The sequence below is a fragment of the Mixophyes fleayi genome, chromosome 8, assembly GCF_038048845.1.
Source record: "Mixophyes fleayi isolate aMixFle1 chromosome 8, aMixFle1.hap1, whole genome shotgun sequence".
NCBI lineage: Eukaryota > Metazoa > Chordata > Amphibia > Anura > Limnodynastidae > Mixophyes > Mixophyes fleayi.
Genome location: NC_134409.1, coordinates 141,582,259 through 141,604,518, shown reverse-complemented (window position 1 = coordinate 141,604,518; position 22,260 = coordinate 141,582,259). Strand labels below are relative to the sequence as shown.

At 45.9% G+C, this 22,260-nt stretch overlaps 1 protein-coding gene and 1 long non-coding RNA gene across 2 annotated transcripts in view; one reads left to right on the top strand and one right to left on the bottom strand.

Moving 5' to 3' along the window:
• The window catches only part of LOC142099942 (uncharacterized), a 101,385-nt gene that overhangs the window by 8,057 nt on the left and 71,068 nt on the right, over window positions 1-22,260 (bottom strand). The window lies entirely within an intron of this gene.
• The window catches only part of DAG1 (dystroglycan 1), a 98,716-nt gene continuing 91,298 nt past the window's right edge, over window positions 14,843-22,260 (top strand). Inside the window, exon 1 of the mRNA XM_075183922.1 lies at window positions 14,843-14,993. The gene's annotated coding sequence lies outside the window, so the exon portion shown is untranslated. The remainder of the gene's footprint in view (window positions 14,994-22,260) is intronic.

Genomic DNA, 22,260 nt, shown 5'->3' with positions numbered 1-22,260 from the left:
TGATGGGCAGACAGTCATTTCCACTCTGCTCTGAGCTCTGGTGGACATCGGGATCATCATATACGTTTAATAGGACACGTTTTGCACCTTCCATTTGCAAGAAAGCCTCAAACACACAAAAATGCCCCATGTAATAAAGACTTTGCCAATGTCTCTGATGATTTATTTAAGCCATGAAGGTGGCTGAACCCAGCAATATTTTAGGGAAAAGAAGTTTTATGTGATGACAGGGGCAGCTCTATAGTGATCGAAGTTTGGACCTTGATGTGACCTTTACACGTTTGCACAGTCGCTCTCCAGATTTTCCCGCCTGTCTGTGCACCTGGGCGCCCTTCTCGCTTCCTGAGAGTGACGAGTAGGCGGCTCCTTCACATGTACCGGGTGAGGCATCTGAACGCAGCGACATAAAACCAGAAACTCAGAAGTGTCCGATGAAACCGGCTGAGACACTTGAAATAGTTTGAATATTTTCATCAGTTTCTCTTTGGCAAACATGGGGAGTTGTACTTCCAGTAACAAGGGGTAAACTGGACCGAAGCTCATCAACCAATCAAGCTCTTGCTTTCATTGTCTAATAATAGGTACACTCTCTCGGTTGATTGGTTGCTGTGGCTCAGCGCTAACGTTGTACCAAGATGCAGCGTTAATGATTGAGCTCTTTGTATTTGTCTCCTAGGTGAGTCTGATCCTTCTCATGCCCAAAAAATGCCACTGGGGGTAAGCAAAGAGCTGTCTGCAAAGAAAAACAAGGAACAGTTCAGATGGCAAGAAAATAACAACAAAAAGAGAAATTACCACAGGAAAAAGCTAAATTCATTCTACTTTGCTGCATTATTGACAGGGTGACAGTTTAACTCTTTCTTAGGCTCCAGACACTGGGAGAGACAAAGAGGCGACAGCGAGGGCGTCAGCTGACACTGTAATTAGACTTTCTATCTGTGTCTCTGTCACACTTAAGCTGGCACTTTCCATGCAGTCTGCCACCTCCTCTCCTTGGGCATTTTTAGCTGTTAGTTTGTTCCTGCGAGTCTGGCAGCAGCAGGAGGAGGAGGCGCTGGTCCTACATGGAGTTTTCTAGGGGAATAAACAACAAGTGGTTCTGGGAAACATTCATTTATTTGCAGTGTTCTCAGATGCTCTCAGGAACCTTCTGGGATAGAACATTTATAAATTCATCTTTATATTTCTGCTTCTTTCTCTAAACTGTGGAGGCGTCAGGGGGAATTATGAAAGTGCTCTTTTTACTTGTCACATATTGGAAGTGATTTATGGAGATGTCCATTTAAATAGGAAGCCACAAGATGCCTCATCCGGTGCTATGAATAGTAGACCCGGCCGTGGTGGGTTTAGTCATTCTTCATGCTCTTTACATCCTCACACAACGTTACACAATCATCATCATCATCATCATCATTTATTTATATAGCGCCAACATATTCCGTAGCGCTTTACAATTGGGGACAAACATAATAAACTAATAAACAAACTGGGTAAAACAGACAAAGAGGTGAGAAGGCTGCTCGCAAGCTTACAATCTATGGGACAATGGGAGTTTGACACATGAGGTTAAATCTACATTTTGCATCTTGGCCCAGCCAGACTGCAAAGGTAAAAGTGACTCATAAGCTAAATGATCCCATCACACAACAATGTTGGTCAGGGGGTAGTTGTGTTGTGTGAAATTGTGTAACAGGCAGTAACAGGCTAAAGGTAGTGAGGTTAAGAGGGTGGCTGAGGAATATTATAAGCTTGTCTGAATAGGTAGGTTTTCAGAGAACGCTTGAAAGTTTGTAGACCAGAGGAGAGTCTTATTGTGCGAGGGAGAGAGTTCCATAGAGTGGGTGCAGCCCGAAAAAAGTCCTGTAACCGGGATCAATCATTTGTATACAGTCAATGTGCACTATGAGAGACAAACACTGACATTATCATTACTCGGTATATTATCATGGTACAAACTATTGTTTACACTTCTACAGCTCAAAAATGACTCACTACCTGCGGACACCTCTGTGGTCCCATCTGCAGGCAGCCAATCACACTCTGTCCCTCATGCTGTCCAGTCATCTCTACATCCCTACATCAAGTTATATTGTGCAGCAACGGTTAGGAGCGACGACCGCATGGGATACAGGACCCTCCAGGTGTGTCTGGAATTGGGACGTCAGTTCCTGCTGTCCCTAGGAATGCGCCATCCGAGACAAGGTTCTCGCCTCACGCTTGGATCGGCCCTGATAAGTTATAAACATTATTATAGGATCAGAAGATGTAAGTGTTCTATAAGTATATTTCTCGCAAAGAAGGACACAAAAACCAAGATCATACTGGTAGGTTAATTGTCTGCTAGGGAGTTTAGACTGTAAGCTCCGATGGGAAGGACGGGAATGACGTTTATTGATCCAGCTCAACTCTGCATAATGCAGGCGGAGGCCGGAGAATACTCAGTCACAGCAGCGAGGCACCTTGTCATAAATTAGACAAATCTGGGTGTGGAGAGTAAACCCCCCTTTACTTGTTCTGTTTAGCACTTCGAGGGCTGTGACTGCCTTCACCTAGGCCCAGCACCCCATCCATTTATTCATAGGTCCTACTAGCATCTAAATGAGGTCAACTTGTTGCAGCCCATATGAATGAGGACATCTAATTGGGGCCAATCTGAACAAGGTCACCTTATCTCAGCTCATCTGAATGAGGTCACCTGACTGCGGCCCATATGAATGAGGTCACCTGACTGCGGCCCATATGAATGAGGACATCTAATTGGGGCCAATCTGAACAAGGTCACCTTATCTCAGCTCATCTGAATGAGGTCACCTGACTGCGGCCCATATGAATGAGGTCACCTGACTGCGGCCCATATGAATGAGGTCACCTGATTGCGACCAATCTGAATGAGGTCACCTGATTGCGACCAATCTGAATGAGGTCACCTTGTCGCAGTACATCTGAACGAGGACAGCTGTTTGAGGCCAATCTGAACTAGGTCACCATATCTTGGCCCATCTGAATGAGGTCACCTTATCTCAGACCACCTGAACGAGGTCACCTTGTTGCAGTACATCTGAATGACATCACTTTGTTACAGTAGACAGGGATTCACAATCAGATAACAATGTGCAGTAAGAACCTCACACACAAATGTTCTTATTGTGATTAGTATTCAGTGTCCTGTGTTATGTCAGAGGGGTGCAAACTCGTCCCCCCCTATGTATGTCAGAGGAGTGCAGACTCGTCCCCCTGTGTTATGTCAGAGGGGTGCAGACTCGCCCCCCCTGTGTTATGTCAGAGGGGTGCAGACTCGTCCCCCTGTGTTATGTCAGAGGGGTGCAGACTCATCCCCCTGTGTTATGTCAGAGGGGTGCAGACTCGCCCCCCCTGTGTTATGTCAGAGGGGTGCAGACTCGTCCCTCCCTGTGTTATGTCAGAGGGGTGCAGACTCGCCCCCCCTGTGTTATGTCAGAGTGGTGCAGACTCGCCCCCCCTGTGTTATGTCAGAGGGGTGCAGACTCGCTCCCCCTGTGTTATGTCAGAGGGGTGCAGACTCGTCCCCCCCTGTGTTATGTCAGAGGGGTGCAGACTCGCTCCCCCTGTGTTATGTCAGAGGGGTGCAGACTCGCCCCCCTGTGTTATGTCAGAGGGGTGCAGACTCGCCCCCCTGTGTTATGTCAGAGGGGTGCAGACTCGTCCCCCTGTATTTCTTCTGTTTATTCCTGTAACTTTGTGTATCGCATGATTTTACTGCTCAACTGACCCTTTATCTAGGCCCTGAACGCCCTTCACAGTCTCCTCTGCTCTCCACTGTTCAGTATTAGGAGAAGTGAAGAAAGTTAATGATTAATTAGCTTGTAATTAAAGAAATGCATCATTAACTACACATTATCCCTAACTCGTGTTCCCATATTGTTACTGCAAATATTGCTCTATTTCAGGCCAGTACAATATGTTTTGCTGTAACATCGGTTCTTAAAGGGGCCGAGTTCTTTTCAAGAAATAGAATATTATTGATGTGATAAATCCAGTCTGTAACATCAGGGCTTCATTTAATTATAATGGTAATCCAGCCCAACACTGCTGTGTTATTGGAGAAACCCTGGCTCAGAGGTTAAGAGCCCCAAACAAGGGAAGATCTCAGATACACTGGGGCACACATGGAACATAAATGTGAGCGCTGTGTGTAGCATGGACGTTATATGTAACACGCCAGGTATGTGATCTGTGTCAGGAGACCTCTCTGCTCTATGGAACACATAAAGATGTAACAGAGTGCTTCATGGGGCTGTGCCCACATATGTACATTACTTTTATTTACATGATAAACATATGATATAAGAACTAGTTCCACTAATAAACGATGTGTCAGTACACAGTGCCGATTACACCGACAGCATGAACCAGCTACTGTCCATTAACTGCCTTCAATATACAGAGAACCTGACACCGTGAACCAACATGGAATTAAATCTCATGAGCCCCCAATTCCTGGGAACTTCAAATCCCAACATTACAACTGGAATATCCCTCCGGGAAGCTCAGCAAATGGGGAATCTCTGAACAGTGTACGGTTCTATATATATAATATATAGAAAGATAATTATCAGCTCAGGCTGCCAGGTCAGAGGTTTAATATTGGACCCATATAAAAATACACATTTGGAGGCAATAAGCCAGGATAGTAACAGTCATCTCCGCAATCAGGGTGATTTACTAACTGCAGCGTCTGTGTACTGGTAGGTAATTAGTGTAAGGAAGTACGTTACTGGGCAGACCTATCCTACTTATCAATAGATCCCTTGTAGCGGCAATAAGGCTCATTGTTTATCCACCAGAATAAAATATAACTTATTGCGCAATTTGTCAATAAAATATCGTCAGGCTTAACCTGCCTGTCGCCGGGTCATACGTCAGCCGGGTCAGATGTCGCCGGGTCATACGTCAGCCGGGTCAGATGTCGCCGGGTCATACGTCAGCCGGGTCAGATGTCGCCGGGTCATACGTCAGCCGGGTCATACGTCGCCGGGTCATACGTCAGCCGGGTCATACGTCAGCCGGGTCAGATGTCGCCGGGTCATACGTCAGCCGGGTCAGATGTCGCCGGGTCATACGTCAGCCGGGTCAGATGTCACCGGGTCATACGTCAGCCGGGTCAGATGTCGCCGGGTCATACGTCAGCCGGGTCAGATGTCGCCGGGTCATACGTCAGCCGGGTCAGATGTCGCCGGGTCATACGTCAGCCGGGTCAGATGTCGCCGGGTCATACGTCAGCCGGGTCAGATGTCGCCGGGTCATAAGTCAGCCGGGTCAGATGTCGCCGGGTCATACGTCAGCCGGGTCAGATGTCGCCGGGTCCTACGTCAGCCGGGTCAGATGTCGCCGGGTCCTACGTCAGCCGGGTCAGATGTCGTCGGGTCCTACGTCAGCCGGGTCAGATGTCGCCGGGTCCTACGTCAGCCGGGTCAGATGTCGCCGGGTCCTACGTCAGCCGGGTCAGATGTCGCCGGGTCATACGTCAGCCGGGTCAGATGTCGCCGGGTCATACGTCAGCCGGGTCAGATGTCGCCGGGTCATACGTCAGCCGGGTCATACGTCAGCCGGGTCAGATGTCGCCGGGTCATACGTCAGCCGGGTCAGATGTCGCCGGGTCATACGTCAGCCGGGTCATACGTCAGCCGGGTCAGATGTCGCCGGGTCATACGTCAGCCGGGTCAGATGTCGCCGGGTCATACGTCAGCCGGGTCAGATGTCGCCGGGTCATACGTCAGCCGGGTCAGATGTCGCCGGGTCCTACGTCAGCCGGGTCAGATGTCGCCGGGTCCTACGTCAGCCGGGTAAGATGTCGCCGGGTCATACGTCAGCCGGGTCAGATGTCGCCGGGTCATACGTCAGCCGGGTCAGATGTCGCCGGGTCATACGTCAGCCGGGTCAGATGTCGCCGGGTCATACGTCAGCCGGGTCATACGTCAGCCGGGTCAGATGTCGCCGGGTCATACGTCAGCCGGGTCAGATGTCGCTGGGTCATACGTCAGCCGGGTCAGATGTCGCCGGGTCATACGTCAGCCGGGTCATACCGCCAGCTTTGATGCTCGCTGGTTCTTACAGACACAACTCTAAATAACAGCAGGTAGCACAGTGGCCGCCATCTTGGATCCGCCATATTTATGTTACATGAGTTGCAGAAAGTGCGCAAGAGAACATAATTAGATGTTTGGAAAACTATTAGGTGGAATTTTCCATGCAGGTTTATTTGTCCTAACGCCATAGTGAAGCCCTTTCCTCACAATGCCCTACGCCTGTAATATCACTAGAACATAGTAATCATAGAATGGGCGAGGTCCATCTGATGGAAGCACTTTCTCTGCACTGATATTATCTGTTCTTCAGAGCCTCCAGGGGAAACACAGCGCTAATCTCCATTAGGATCACATTATCTGTGCAAAGGTCAGGTTCAACCTAATAAACTATAGAAAGGTGCAAAACAGTGGCACAGTGTCCCAGGATCAGAATGTGGACTATTGCAGCTAATATAATATAATATGATACAATATACTATGGACTGTTGCATATAATATAATATAATATAATATATTATAATATAATATACTATGGACTGTTGCAATTAATATAATATAATATGATATAAAATACTATGGACTGTTGCAGATAATATAATATAATATAATATACTATGGACTGTTGCAGATAATATAATATAATATAGTATAATATACTATGGACTGTTGCAGACAATATAATATAATATACTATGGACTGTTGCAGTTAATATAATATAACACAGACTATTGCAGTTAATATAACTGTTCTAGCTAATATAATATAATATGTTTATATTATTCATCCCAAGGGATTTAACGCTTTTAGACAGAAGATGACCCCCAATGGGAATGGGTATAAGTGGGGGTGTGTTGGGAGGTTTTTTTTTTAAACAAAGAACTTTATCGTGGGGTATGCGTTTTTATTTCAGTGTGTTTTATGAAGGTGCACTACAAGTCCCAGTAGCCCCTGGATGCCAGGGTATGCTGCCACTTGTAGTTCTACACACACCAGTATACCCGAGCAGTTTACGGCTCCAGGGCTTGCTGATTTATTGACAGAAAACAACACATTATCACGCCAGGCGTCACAGGCGTATCTCCTGCAACATACGTGTTTTACAGAGTACGCGGCGAGGGATCGTGCAGCTCAGCATACACCTGTATACATCAGAGACCCTGTGCGCCTGCAGCGCAGGACGCAGTATCGCCCCACGTCCTGTGCTCCTGGTTTATCCTGCACCTGCCCCGAAGTGTGGATGACCCTGGGACTGAGTACTCAGATTACTTATAGGACTCCAGTACTACACACAGAACTACTCTGACACACGATACACAGCGGAGTATAAATAGCTTCTTATTGAACCGTCTTATTGGCCACAACTTAGATGAAGTTTTGTTATGTGGTGAATATTCCATATTCCCAGAGCATCAGCAGCCAAATTACAGGGACACCCTCTGCCTCCAGCTCTGTAATACAACTAAGATGAGGTGACTCCGCTCCCCAGCACTAATCCCCTCTGTCCCCCGAGACCTGGGGCTGCAGTATTACCAAGAGTCCTGACATTCACCAGACAGTCCCGATGCTTGTAGATGAGGCGGATGGGGGATGGTCTACAGCGGCCCGTGTCTCCTTCCTCCATATTTTGGGAATGTTGGGTCCTTCTAAGGCCGAATACAGATCATTATGGCCTAGGAAAGAGATAACAAGAGCCTGCACTACTGACACAATAAGGTACAAATGAGAAAATGACCGTCTCATTGCTGCTCTTACACAGTGTAGTTCTCGCTGTTGTCACAGTAATTATATTGTAGTAATATTACCAATTAAATCAAATTTGGGGCAAAGCTTCAGTTCTCTTTTTTTCACCCAAACTGCACTAAAAAACCTCCAATAACTCTGAATAAGTTTATTGTATCTACTCTGGTATCACTGAGCTGCAGAGCGGCTGAGGGGTCTATGTAACAAGAGCCGCCAGTAAGGTAGATAGATGGGGGCTGAGCGATGCGAGAGGCGTCGTACAGACCAGGGAGCTCTGCTCCATGATTACTAACCTGGGGGTCCCACCCTCCTCCCCCGTCCTTTAATGTTATTACATTGTAAACATCCATGTTTGTGTTATGCTGGTTCTGCTCTCTGTATCTCAAAGTTCCTCAGTGGAGAAAGATGAAACTAAGTTACAAGTTCTCGGATCTCGAAGGTGACTTGTAATCTCCATATTAATGTACAGTAGAAGCTGTGAATATAATCCTTATAATACACACATTATGACATCAGAACTCTCCGTTTATACAGATTTTATTTCCAGGAGTTTCTATATAATATAACATCACACATTTACAGTTAGGTGTATATCTGTTCTTTTACATAAGATGCGTATTTCTGAACTGCGCACGTGTACCAAAAAAGGTCTGCGCATAAATCCGTATAGGGGTATATTTGTGTGATGTTTATAAATAAATGGTGATGATGATGATGATGATGTTGACCTGCTTCTCATTAAGCTTGGAGAGGTGGAATGGGGGCCGGCAGGGGAGGGAAAACGCTTTCCAAGTACAACAAGGACGCGTCCTCTTAATCGCGAGACAAGCAGACATTGACGTATCTGTGGATATATCTTGTGGGCCCCGGTGCACCCATATGCAATGATGATGATGACTATGCAGCCGCTGCTGATTGCGTGTTACCTCCTCCACCCGATCGCGCATCACGACTATATTTTATGAAGTCGCGACCGTCTGGTTGCCGTACTGGGTGGACAGTTCCACTTGGACTGTGACTGGAGATATTTAATGCAACTTAATTTTATTGTATTTTGTTTTTCATGATATTTTAGATCCATTAAGTGACTTTCGTATTTATTAATATATGTCCATACAATATTCTTTAACCTATTGTACAATATATAATATCGTAATTAATAATGTGACAACTAACTCATCAGACTACATTATCGCGGGGTGTTAGTATATTCAATCATTACGACTCACACAAACTGAACATATAAATGTAAATAGGGTTTCCTCAGCATATATACTGAGCGTATGCGCCAACCTATATGTCTATTATTGTACAAGATTACTTTACTAATATAGAATATAGACGCTGTTAGTTTAAGGAAAGCCCAGCTTCTCGCAGATTGTGATGGATATAGATATTAAAGACTATGTTACATCATAAACTCGCTGTCTTCCTTTACAAGTTTCCTTTTATACATAACTCCTGATAATACTGAATTCTGCCAAAGATATTGTATTATTCTGATGGCTATATTGTATTTTAATGTCGATTATATTGTATTAGAGCAATTGTATTCCCACTTACGGTGTCAGCAGCAGAGATTGAGCCAAGCACAGTCTAAAGGATTTTCTCTGCTTTCTGATGCTGAGCAATTGCTGCAACATTTGCTTAGGGTGAGAGAAATGGGATTTATGTGGAAACCGTTTTCCATTATACTGCAGGACGGAAGAATCAGCGAAGACATCACCAGCCCAGATCTCCAGGGAGCATCCAAAATCATCTACGTTTCAGGCTCCTTGGAAACCAGCATTAGGAATAGCCGACCCTATCTCCTGCGCTTTGAGGAAGCATCAGCTATTTTTGGTGACTTAGGGATATCAAATTACACAGTAAGAAAACTGTCATGATGTGAATAGGGGGGAGCGTATTATCCTCTCCCCTCCTCCAGGCTCCTCCGGGATGACAGCTGTGCCAAGTAAGGGAATGTTTAGGCTCATCCTCTACAGAACACTTAGTAAGAGCGATGGTGGAGGAATGAGACCCTACGCCCAGAATATCTGCCATAATAACCAACGTTTTACCAGGACGATAAGACCTATCGCTGCATTATTGTGATGCTCAGTGGCCCTGGTGAGGCTGGCCTGGAGCGGTAAGGGTTAACGCTGCAGCACTTCCCTGGCCCAGTCTGCAGGTGAAGGGTTAACAAACTACGTGAGAACCTGTACACATTACAGTATAATGATTGTCATCTGTGATCACCATCCTGAGGAGACTTATTACATGGAGGTTATGGTGGGAGATATCAGTGTTATTGGTAACTGCTGTATGTATGGGGGGGAAGGAGCCAGTGATGACCCCATTGATAAACCAGCCGCTGTGTGTGACAGTCTACACTGGAGCTCTCCGGACGTTAGGCCGGGCACACACTACAGTCACACAATAAACGACTATTAGATCTGATATCACATTACTGTATACACTTCCACGTTCATGTTTCGTCGTACCAGGGCACATCATATGGTTTCATTTCATTTTAAAACTGGACTAAGAGGGAGGATTGAATCGCCCGCGACATCCCTGAGTAACGCCCCTCCATGGGGCGCAAGCAAAAATGAGTGTTACTTCTGTAACATAAAATCCGCACGAGTTGTCTCACAGCCGTTCCGGAGGCACCTCACGTGGATATTTGGGGAATTGAATTCCCCTCGGAAGTGACGGATCAGGGGTTCTTACACACACAATGTGTGCGGTACGGATGTGGATATATATGTACTATTATTATATTATTATTTATATAGAAACTACATATTACACAGCGCTGTAGAGAGAATATGAATCATTCAGTCCCTGCACCGAAAGAGCTTACAATCTATATTCCCTAACACACACACTGAGGTGAATTTTGCCAGAAGCCAATTAACCTACTGGTATGTCTTTGGGAGGAACCCAGAGGAAACACACCCAAACATGGGGCAAACATGCAGAGAGGACCATGGGCCCGAGCATTTAGAGGAAATAATGCTGACCACTGTGCCACCATACTGGTATTTCTGGTTACAGGTATCATTAATATGTTACTTGTAAAGTATGAAATCTGCAATAGACGGTACAGCCAGCAGCTGGATACCTGCACAGATCTACACACTATAGTTATGGTGACAGAACCATCATTGGTGAGGCCGGTGCAGTGCACCGGGGCCCATGGAGATAACACAGAGGATTGGGGGCCCCCGGCTCCCTCCTCCCTGCACCAGGGCCTATGGAGATAACGCAGAGGATCGGGGGTCCCGGCTCCCTCCTCCCTGCACCGGGGCCCATGGAGATAACATAGAGGATCGGGGGTCCCGGCTCCCTCCTCCCTGCACCAGGGCCTATGGAGATAATGAAGAGGATCGGGGGCCCTGGCTCCCTCTTCCCTGCACCGGGGCCTATGGAGATAATGGAGAGGATCGGGGGCCCCGGCTCCCTCCACCGGGGCCTATGGAGATAATGCAGAGGATCGGGGGCCCCGACTCCCTCCTCCCTGCACCGGGGCCTATGGAGATAACGCAGAGAATCTGGGGCCCCGGCTCCCTCCTCCGGGGCCCACAGCTTGCTGGTTCCGCCTCTGGTGGTACATATCAGAAAACACATCTAACTCCAATACAGACGTGAGAACACACCTCTACAGACGCACATGTACTCTAAAGTGAATCTCTGACGTCCACGACTTATCTCTCCCTTTGTGTTCATTTCTCTGTATATGGTAAAATGTAGGAGGTTAATTAGAACTTTCTCTCCAAACACATAGTTGGGAATTAATTTATGGGACTCAGAGGGTCCTTGAGAATATGAGGTGGCATTTGTTCATTGATCGAGGATATTGTGCAGATTACAATCCTTGTTATGATTTGTTAGATTGTCAGGTTGTCCTCTCGGGAGAAACCGGTGAAGCTCAAAGTAACTACAAATTATCTATCACGGGGAATATTTCTTGAAGATTACATTTAGTTGTAAAGGCAGCCGGCGAAATGAAGGCCCCTTAATACCTGACCACAAATCATCTATATCAGATATCCACTCAGACAGCGGACTGTGTAATCATAGAGCTCTGCAGGATCATTCCTGGGCCATTATGGCTGCTAATCACTTGGCCGGGGAACAATGTTCTCTAGAGAGATGGGAGACACCAAGGATGGAGAACAATCACACGAGAGACCAAACGGTTTAATGGTCATCTGGCCAGAAGGGGGGTGGGAGACGTCTAACTATTGTTTGGAGAGACCACCACATTATCCAGCAATTACTCAGGGAGGAAATGAAAAGAGAAAGAGGTGGAGACATTTGTGAGTTTGCACCATGGCAGCTCCGCAGGGTCCATTCATAGAGATATACAGTGTGTGGGGGAAGGAGACAGAGTCCTCAGAATGTGACAATATGATGCATTATTTACTAAGCGGCCTCTCAGCTCTGGGGGTTCCAATATTGTCTTGTAAGCTGTGATTGTGTCCCTGGGACCTCCCAGGACTTCACATAGAGACACCTGAAGGTTTAATTACCAGTGGATCATGTAGCGGGAGGCCTGGACCTTCCGATAAATCACATAGAGCTGCGATATATACAACACAGCTCAGACACACAGAGGAAATAACAGGAGATTGGATTCTGGAAAGTGCGCAGAACATTCACATCACAAGTGATGCTCTAACTGTATAGGAACCAACCACAATCCATCTCATAGAGGTGCGTTACGGGCAGAGGGCAAAGCTGGAGTTCACGATTTACCAATGTGCAGTCTACTTATTTATATTTCATGGTCTAAAACGATTAATAATAAACAGCACTTTGCACCTTTTTTTCGTTTACAAATTTGCACTAAACAGTTTATTTACAAGAATTATGTCCCTATCAAATGCTTGTTCCACATTACAGTGTTTATATTGTGGTCTGTTCTGTGCTATCTGCATTCAGACCTTAACGTTAGTTGTAATCTGCCAGGTGAAGGGTCATAGGGCCTGAACGTACAGATATATTATATATATTTGTTATAAGCTACCTTATGTGTCAAGTGTTCCCCACAGCTCTTAGACTGTAAGCTCATGGGGTAGAACCATCTTTATCCCCTGTTTCATGTCATTGTAATTTATGTGATAATCCCCTTCATGTAGAGCGCTGCGTAATATGTGAGCGTTCTAGAAATAAAAGATCATCATCATCATCTATTTATAAGATAATTTATGTCACTTTTAGATGCTAAGGGACCATCTTTTTTTTTTTCGAGCATTTTGTACTCAAAAAACTCTGAAATCTGAACTGCTTCTCTGTAAACTTATGTACTAAACGTTGGCGCTATTTTTCATGCTCCAACTCTGCATTAATAAAAAATGTGTTTATTACACAACATAGTCCATATGGAGAATCATATAAGTGCGACTTATATCATGTGAGATAAAGGGCCTGATTGAGGAAGGACTGCGAGCCCAAACATCTGTACGCCGTACTTAGAGCAGCCGATGCGTCCGCTTCACAACAGGTAAAAAACATTTTAATTTATATGTTGCCAACACAATTACTGTAAAACAGAATTTAAACTTGAATAATCTGATAGCGCAGGAACAACTTTCCGACAGGTGTAGACCCACCTACACCCACCTGCAGCTACCAGCACGCTCAGCAAATCCTGATCTATGGGCGAGCGACTGCTAAAGTCTCAGTAAGCGTCTGCGCATCATAAGTAAACCTCTAATTCCAAACAGTTCGCTAGTGGGTGATCGTCATCATCATCATCCACCACTTACTCCTGCACCGACCAACCGAAAAGAAAAACACTTTTCAGTCGTATCTGTGACTATGTCCCGTTCTGCATCCGTACGCAACTGCTCAATAACACATAGGACCTCATTTAGAGTCGGACGCAAAGTCCGATTTAGGCGCATCTAACAAAAAACACTACCACGCATGTGCAGAAAGCTCCAACTCCGCCTGCATCTTGGACGCAATTAACACTTGTGACAGCTTGCGACTCGCTACGAGAGAATGGGAGGAACGCGGAATTGTGAAGGCGTGACCCTGTAAATACATCCTAGTCGCAGTGAGGCGCAGACGCAACACACTCAAAACAGGGCTAAAGCTGTGCGGCAGGAATTAGGTGGCGCAAGCGGTCAGCAAGCTGCAGGAACTGCTCCCAGATCCATAGGGTATTACGAGTGGACTCAACTGGGGTTTGCTTGCAACTTGTAATACCCCACCAAGCTGCGGCACACTCCCACTCCTACACTTCTTACACGGACTTTGCGTCCAACTCTAAATGAGGTCCATAATGTACATTCTGTCCCTCCCTCGTCAGCCTCTTCAGGTCTGAACAGCCGCAGTTGCACACATTGACCTTCTGACCGTGTGTAATGAGAAAGAACCTAAAGATATGGGACACAACGGGCGCACGTCACTGTGAATCAGGCCCAGTGTCTGCTTAGTGTACCCCGTTATCTCCTCTATCTCCTACAGACAGCATTGGAGACGCTGCTGGTATAACCTCATCAAGTTCCCCCAATGTGCAGAAACCCAAATAAATGACTGTACATATGGAGTTACTGAGCGACGTCCTGGCGTGTTCATCTGTATTCTCCGTATATAATCACCGGTATAAATGATTTACATAACGGCAGCATAATCCGCAGCGCTGCATCCTGGCTCTGTACAGGACATCAGCTCCCAGCGAAGCGAGCAGGAAAGAGAGCTGTGTTAACTCTTCGTTGTCAGCCACCATTCCAGGATTGCCCCCTCCTAATTTAATGGCTGAATATATTGTGTCTACTACAACAGCAGCGTGTTATACACAGGTCACTGGGCGACAGAGGCAGTAATGTAGGGGGGTAGGAAGCTAATATGATTTCTATTATGTATAAATAGATAAGGGGGCTCCATTGAAGTTCCCAGTTTGACAGCTGAGGATGGCTGGCTGATACGCCATTGGTGGACTGAGAGGAAGCTGCAGCCAATATCAGACCGTTGCCCTAGCAGCGATGGGGGGTGATTGGCTGCCTCAGCTGTAAGGCTGCTTGCAGGAGAAAGCACCTTTTCTCTCCAGGATTTCAGGCTCTGTGTTTGGAGTGAGAGATCGCTGCAGTTCAGAAAACAAGAAGAACCTTTCATCGCTTGTGCCGGATGGCTCCTTGTCAGCCGTAGGGGCCTCTTCCCTGGGAATCAGAGGGATTATCCGGAGATGGAAGGTACAGTACTGGTCTCCGCTATTACCCGGTGTCTTCATCGTTGTTTTATTCCATCCATAGACACCATGACACAATCCTTACACCAGGACACAGACACAAACAACAACCTCACTGTCTGGCTGCTGGTTATACAGAGAGACATGTTTTATATACAGCTATAAGGACGGATATTGATGTTGCAGTTACTATACACAGTGTAACGCAGGTGCGGTTTAATCAGTAACCACTGACAGATATTTGCACATTACAGTGTACGCAGGGAACACGCTGATAACACATCGGAAACTGCAGCAGTGTTTGTGCTCCATGGTGATGCAATTAGCAGTCATTTTAGTCACGTTCATCCAAAATGGCTCAGGGTTTGTGTCAGGAAAGTGTGGTGGCAGGCTCCATGTACTGAGAGAGCTGTAGGTGCGTGTGTAATACAGCGTCTGAGCACAAACCTAGTGCAAATAAATAAAAGGGGCCTGAAGGGGCAAGAAACACGCGTGTTACTGGTCCAGGCACACAGGGTTATTGTTGTACCTCAGCTTTAGTGTGGCAGCTAGAGGTGAGCAACATTAATAATACCGCTCCATGAAACGTGAGTTTACAAATACAGCGCAGAATGACGCCGTAAAGGTAGAATTTAGAGATCTTCTCATCTCTGTTCTGCGTCTAATTCCAAGCGGCAGCCACAGGGGTCCTCTTAGATATAATGTCCAAAATTTAACATACAATGTAAACAGACATTTCCCTTATTTAGAATATTACAACTAAGTCACTTCTATCATTTGTCTGCTTTATTCAGATATAATACAAACAGTTTCCTCTCCTGTGAGTTATAATGTTGTGATTAGAATTGTTGGCACCATCAGTTCAGAGACCTGTTTGATATTAAGGAATGATACATTCGTACTGCTGAGAGGGATATCCCAGTAATTACAGATCCGCACCCGGTATAGAAGCACCCAGCCTTGCGATCTATATGTGTATTGGGCTGATAATCTGACTGCAGTCCTTTGAGTCCTGTACTGACAGGAAGTCCCAATCTGAGTCCTGCACTGACAGGAAGTCCCAATCCGAGTCCTGCACTGACAGGAAGTCCCTATCCGAGTCCTGCACTGACAGGAAGTCCCGATCTGGGTCCTGCACAGACAGGAAGTCCCAATCTGAGTCCTGCACTGACAGGAAGTCCCAATCCGAGTCCTGCACTGACAGGAAGTCCCAATCCGAGTCCTGCACTGACAGGAAGTCCCTATCCGAGTCCTGCACTGACAGGAAGTCCCTATCTGAGCCTGCACTGACAGGAAGTCCCAATCTGAGTCCTGCACTGACAGGAAGTCCCAATCCGAGTCCTGCACTGACAGGAAGTCCCAATCCGAGTCCTGCACTGACAGGAAGTCCCTATCCGAGTCCTGCACTGACAGGAAGTCCCTATCTGAGCCTGCACTGACAGGAAGTCCCAATCTGAGCCTGCACTGACAGGAAGTCCCTATCTGAGCCTGCACTGACAGGAAGTCCCTATCCGAGTCCTGCACTGACAGGAAGTCCCTATCTGAGCCTGCACTGACAGGAAGTCCCAATCTGAGCCTGCACTGACAGGAAGTCCCTATCTGAGCCTGCACTGACAGGAAGTCCCTATCTGAGCCTGCACTGACAGGATCTTCCACCTCTCCCTCCCGTTACCAGTATATCACCATTACCAGTATATAACCTTCACCAGTATATCACCTTCACCAGTATATCACCGTTACCAGTATATCACCGTTACCGGTACATCACCGTTACCAGTATATCACCGTTACCAGTATATCACCGTTACCAGTATATCACCATCACCAGTATATCACCATCACCAGTATATCACCTTCACCAGTATATCACCGTTACCAGTATATCACCGTTACCGGTATATCACCATCACCAGTATATCACCATCACCAGTATATCACCATCACCAGTATATCACCGTTACCAGTATATCCCCATCACCAGTATATCACCATTACCAGTATATCACCATCACCAGTATATCACCGTTACCAGTATATCACCGTTACCGGTATATCACCATCACCGGTACATCACCATTACCAGTATATCACCGTTACCAGTATATCACCGTTACCAGTACATCACCGTTACCGGTATATCACCGTTACCAGTATATCACCATTACCAGTACATCACCGTTACCAGTACATCACCATTACCAGTATATCACCGTTACCAGTATATCACCGTTACCAGTATATCACCATTACCAGTATATCACCATTACCAGTATATCACCGTCACCAGTATATCACCGTTACCAGTACATCACCATTACCAGTACATCACCATTACCAGTATATCACCGTTACCAGTATATCACCGTTACCAGTACATCACCATTACCAGTATATCACCGTTACCAGTATATCACCGTTACCAGTACATCACCGTTACCAGTACATCACCGTTACCAGTATATCACCGTTACCAGTATATATAACACAAGTCTGAAGAACCCGATTCTGTGTATTTCTGGTGCATCTAAGATCCTCAGAGCATCGCTGAGTTAGTGATCTGATGACCACTGGTCACAGGGACAGGTGAGCTGTAATCTCACTCCATGTAGTCTCTATGGGCCCAGGTCTAGAAGCCCCCTGGGCCGGAGTAAGGTGTGAGAGAGGGCTCAGCTCACTGCATGAATCATGTCCGATAGTCACTGACATCCGCCGTCATCCCGGTATAAACGTGATAAAATTATCCCAGAACTTCACTATCCACAAGTTGATTTTAACTTCTGTAAAGTGACTTTTGTCATCAGCGAAGGAGAGAGGGTGACAGCTGTAATTCTTATTAGGTATCTGAGAGATAGCTGTAACGCTGAGTTATACAGCAGCTCAAACAACCCACATTGTTCAGTGTGTTGTCACCCAGCACCGACCATAACTCAGAGAGATGAAGGCAACGGGCCAGGGTGGCAGAGGGATGTCCTCTGGTGCCAGTCTAGTGCCCACTATACCTGTAGAGATGTGGGATAGTTTCTAGTACTACTGATCACTGGGAGCGTACACAAGGATCAGAGGCAGGAACACAGACTGCACACGTCGGGGCCACGTCTTGTGGATCAAACGTCACAATGTCTTTTATGTGTGACATGAAGAGTTACAGCTCTAGACCGGTCCCCATCTTTCTTACGCAGGACACAGCCTCCATGCTGGGACCACATACTGCCCCTAGGTATATAAAGCAAAAACATAAACCAGAGCTGGGTTTCTCGAGGCCCCTCAGTGCCCGCTGGGCCCTAGTACATGATCTATGCAGCTAGTGAGCTGGTCACACTCACATACCTCCCAACCAGAGCTGAGCCAGATTCTCTGTTCTCCAAAATATTCACCTAGATCCGCATTTAGCTGAGAAGTTTCACAAGTTCCACCATTTGGCCTCAGTGGTTCCTAGTCCTGCCCCAGCCCCACAGCTGAATGAACTCACCGCGATCCAGGCTCTGTTTATAGTCTAAGTTCTGTGACACAAGAGCAGGAATCACAGATTGTATCCACGGGAATTCCGCACCTAAAGCTCGATCCGTGGGACATTCTCCCAGAATGTTGCTCATCTCTAATCCCAACAACACAAATTCCTTTGTACCTGTTTTCCAAACCTTTCTGGCCCCATTTCCATCCATCCAGTATGTATCACAGGATCCGCAGTGTATATAATAATGAGATTTATTTCATTGTGTTGATTATAGTAGTATATAGTAATCTGTGTTGTATGATCATTTGTATCCAGTGTGTTCCTGTCACTATCTGAGATATTGCGGGTGTAATATTGACATGTGCTCATAGACTACCGGAGTCCTGGGGGAAATGTATCAAGCTGAGAGTCTCCATCTAGTTTGAATAGTGGAGATGTTGCCTATAGCAACCAATAAGATTCTAGTTATCATTTATTTAGTACATTCTACAAAATGACAGCTAGAATCTGATTGGTTGCTATAGGCAACATCTCAAACCCACTGGAAACTCTCAGTTTGATGCATTGACTGCCTGGTGTTTATTTCCACGATGATCAGTGTGTGAGGTTATACGAGGTCTATGTATAATATATATCCCGGGTACATGTAAAGCTACACATCTCTGGTCATCCTTCCTGCTGGTTCCTGTGAGATGGGCTTAGCTTGATGTGGGGTAAATGTATAATAGGGACAGGTTGGTGTTCAGTATCTTAATGCATCACACACAAAACTGTCCCGATGGACCTGGGACCACTGCAATCCCCAAGTTATACCATACGTTCTGCACTTTAAATGCTCCCTTTCAATAACTATCAAATGAGAAAAATTATATCTAAGATGCAGATTTTCTTTCTTGTGCAATTTGTAAGTATAGAAAAATAGCTAAAAAAATTTATAGGGACGAATCTTGAAAACTTGGGAATATCCCTGTAAATTAGGAACAGTTACACCGTGTAAGTAATCTCTGTACATTGCATGTTATTCCTCTGTGTGTCCGTGCGAGGTGTGCAGTTATATGAGTGTCAGCTCTGCAGACTAGTTGGGTGTTTTCCTTACTGAGACACAGTGTGTGACCCTTGGCTATAACAGTGGGTGACAGTGATTGTGTGATATATATATATATATATATAGATGCAGACATTCTGAGCTTCCTCTCAGTCTATGATTTATTCAGCTTAGTGCAGTAAACAGATTATCTATCATCTTCCTATTTATTTTATCACTGCCCGTTATGGACACACAAGTATCTGAGAGCCGCTCTGTAGATAAATAGAGGACATTATGTGTCAGTCTTTATTCTGTCTCAGCTTGTACACTTCAGTCTCTGCTGGAATATTATCCCTCAGCCCAAATTGAAGTAATTACAGGAGGGAAATCATATATCTGCGTTGTGTACTGATGATGTGACAATAACTTCTACTCCGAGCCCACCCTGCCCGAGCCAGACAGGTCATTACCAGTTACTGCGCTTAGAACCGCTAGTGATTACCAGCATATTGACAAATGAATTTCTTCCATCTGCTCCCTCTGCGGTCGCTGTTTTCCTCCCCGTGAATTTCTCTGCTCCGACGACCTGTCCCGGCCTCCTGGGACTCCTCACTTGACAGAGTCTTTGTGCTCACATCAGCTGGGAATTAAACATGTAAATTGCTTTAATTTGCGTCAGGAATTCCAATAGACTGGAAGAGTCAGCGAGGATGTTTGAAATGGCGGCCAGCAGGCGTCAAAGGACTAGACCTTGAAAAGGATTCTGGGAAAGTTTCCATTGGTGATGAATAGGGTCATGTATGAAAATGGAGGGAAGGAAATCTGGAGTAAGAAACTTTTATTGTGAATTCTTCTGTCACGATTATGTGATTCAGCAAAGACTACACCTGTCTCCCACCCGATTCTGTAACCCAGTTTCATATCTGCCCCAATAATGTACCCAGACACTGATTACACCTCCATTAGGGACGACTGATGTCCAATAAACCTTGATCCTTATGCCGCTGCCTCAGATTGGTCTTCAGCCTTATTATCTGCAGGACGAAGTCTTTATATTGGACCAGGTTCCTCCCACAGCACCCAGGAGATCCTGTGATTCCATTGGTCTGTTGTTCTCTGACTCAAAGCACAAATTGCAGGTTGTTGGATTTAATGCTAAACACTATGTTTGTTTAATAAAAGCATTGGAGTTATTAATAGCAGTAATGTGATGTGGTCCAAAGGATGGAATATACCATACCTGCCAACTTTTCCTTGTTGGCTTCAGAGAAATCCCGGAAGAGGTGGGCGTGCAGGGGCGGGGCTTGATGCATCACATCATTTTGGCACCGCCCCCTAAACGGTTGTCACAATTGTAGCCAATTACAGCAGGGGGTGGGGCTAAGATGACACAATGTTGTGTCATTAAGCCCGCCCCACCACATCTATTGCGGGGGTGAGAACCGGGAGGTTGCCTTGCTCTCCCGGGCGCCCGGGAGGTCTCCCAGAAATGCGGGAGTCTCCCGGAGAATAGGCAACTATGCGTTAAATAAAAGCAGCTAATGAATCTCTAGAGACTGAAGTGTCATTTACATTTCTGTCTCCATTATTGAAGTCATGTTGTCTTACCTGTCAGTCTTTGATTAAATCTTGGTCTCCATGAAAATGGCCACCTCCATAGGCATCAATACATGGACATAGGACACAATTTCTGAACTGTGTCATCATGCCACAGATGGCGAAGCCAACCACGTCTTGTACTGGCTCAGCATCAGGGAGAATGCCAGACTCTTCAGGGAGTGAGGGAGATCACCCCTATTTCAGGGAGTCTCCCTGACATGTAGGGAGAGTTGGCGAGTATGGTATATACATAACTAAGAAACAAAACTCTATGTATTCAGAGGGCAAAATAAGCCCCACCCCTATCCCACATCTACCCCGCCCCAAACTGCAGTCACACTTACTTTACGACCAACACGCCCACATTCTGACTTCATAAGTCCCACCCACTTCATAAGTCCCACCCATGACAGTTGAACGAATGCTCCATATTACGTCTCTGCCCTCCGCTATGTAGTAAGGACCAGGCAGGAAGCTCCATATACAATATCCCAGGTACAGAGGGATTATACACAGCAGAACCCCCTTATTGCCACATTCATACATTGTATGGTCTTACAGTCACTCTGTGTATGTATGTGGTATATATATATATATATATATATGTATGTGTGTATGTATGTGTGTATCTATATATATGTATGTGTGTATGTATGTACAATATATATTTATATGTTCCATCTGCAACGTGTCCCTGGGATAGAAAGTGCTCCGAAACTAAAGAAGGGTTTATATATATATATATCCACACTGTTACTTTGATCTTCGGGCTCAGTCCTGTACTCTTTATGGGACCAGTTTTGCGCCTCCATTTTACATTTCTAGGCGCTCTCCGAGCAATATAATAAAGAGCTTCACACACACACAAGTGACCCTGGTGCTAAGTGGAGGCTCATGGGGTGAGCTTTCTAAATGCCCCCACTCTTTGGGAAACTTTCAGGTAAAGGTTTATGGGGACGAGAGGTCCCCATTTATACCGTCCTCTCGTCTCACATATGGCAGCGGCAGAGAGACAACTCTCTCCCTGGTTAAGCCGTGTTCCCAGAAATAAATGTAGATTTCTAGGATAAAAGGTTCCATTTCAGTTCACAATGGAACCTGATGCTTTAATGGAACTGCTGTGTAAAAAGTGCCAGGTGGCCAACGCCACAGAACGCCCGAAACATCACCCAGGAACGGCTGCAGGGAAAG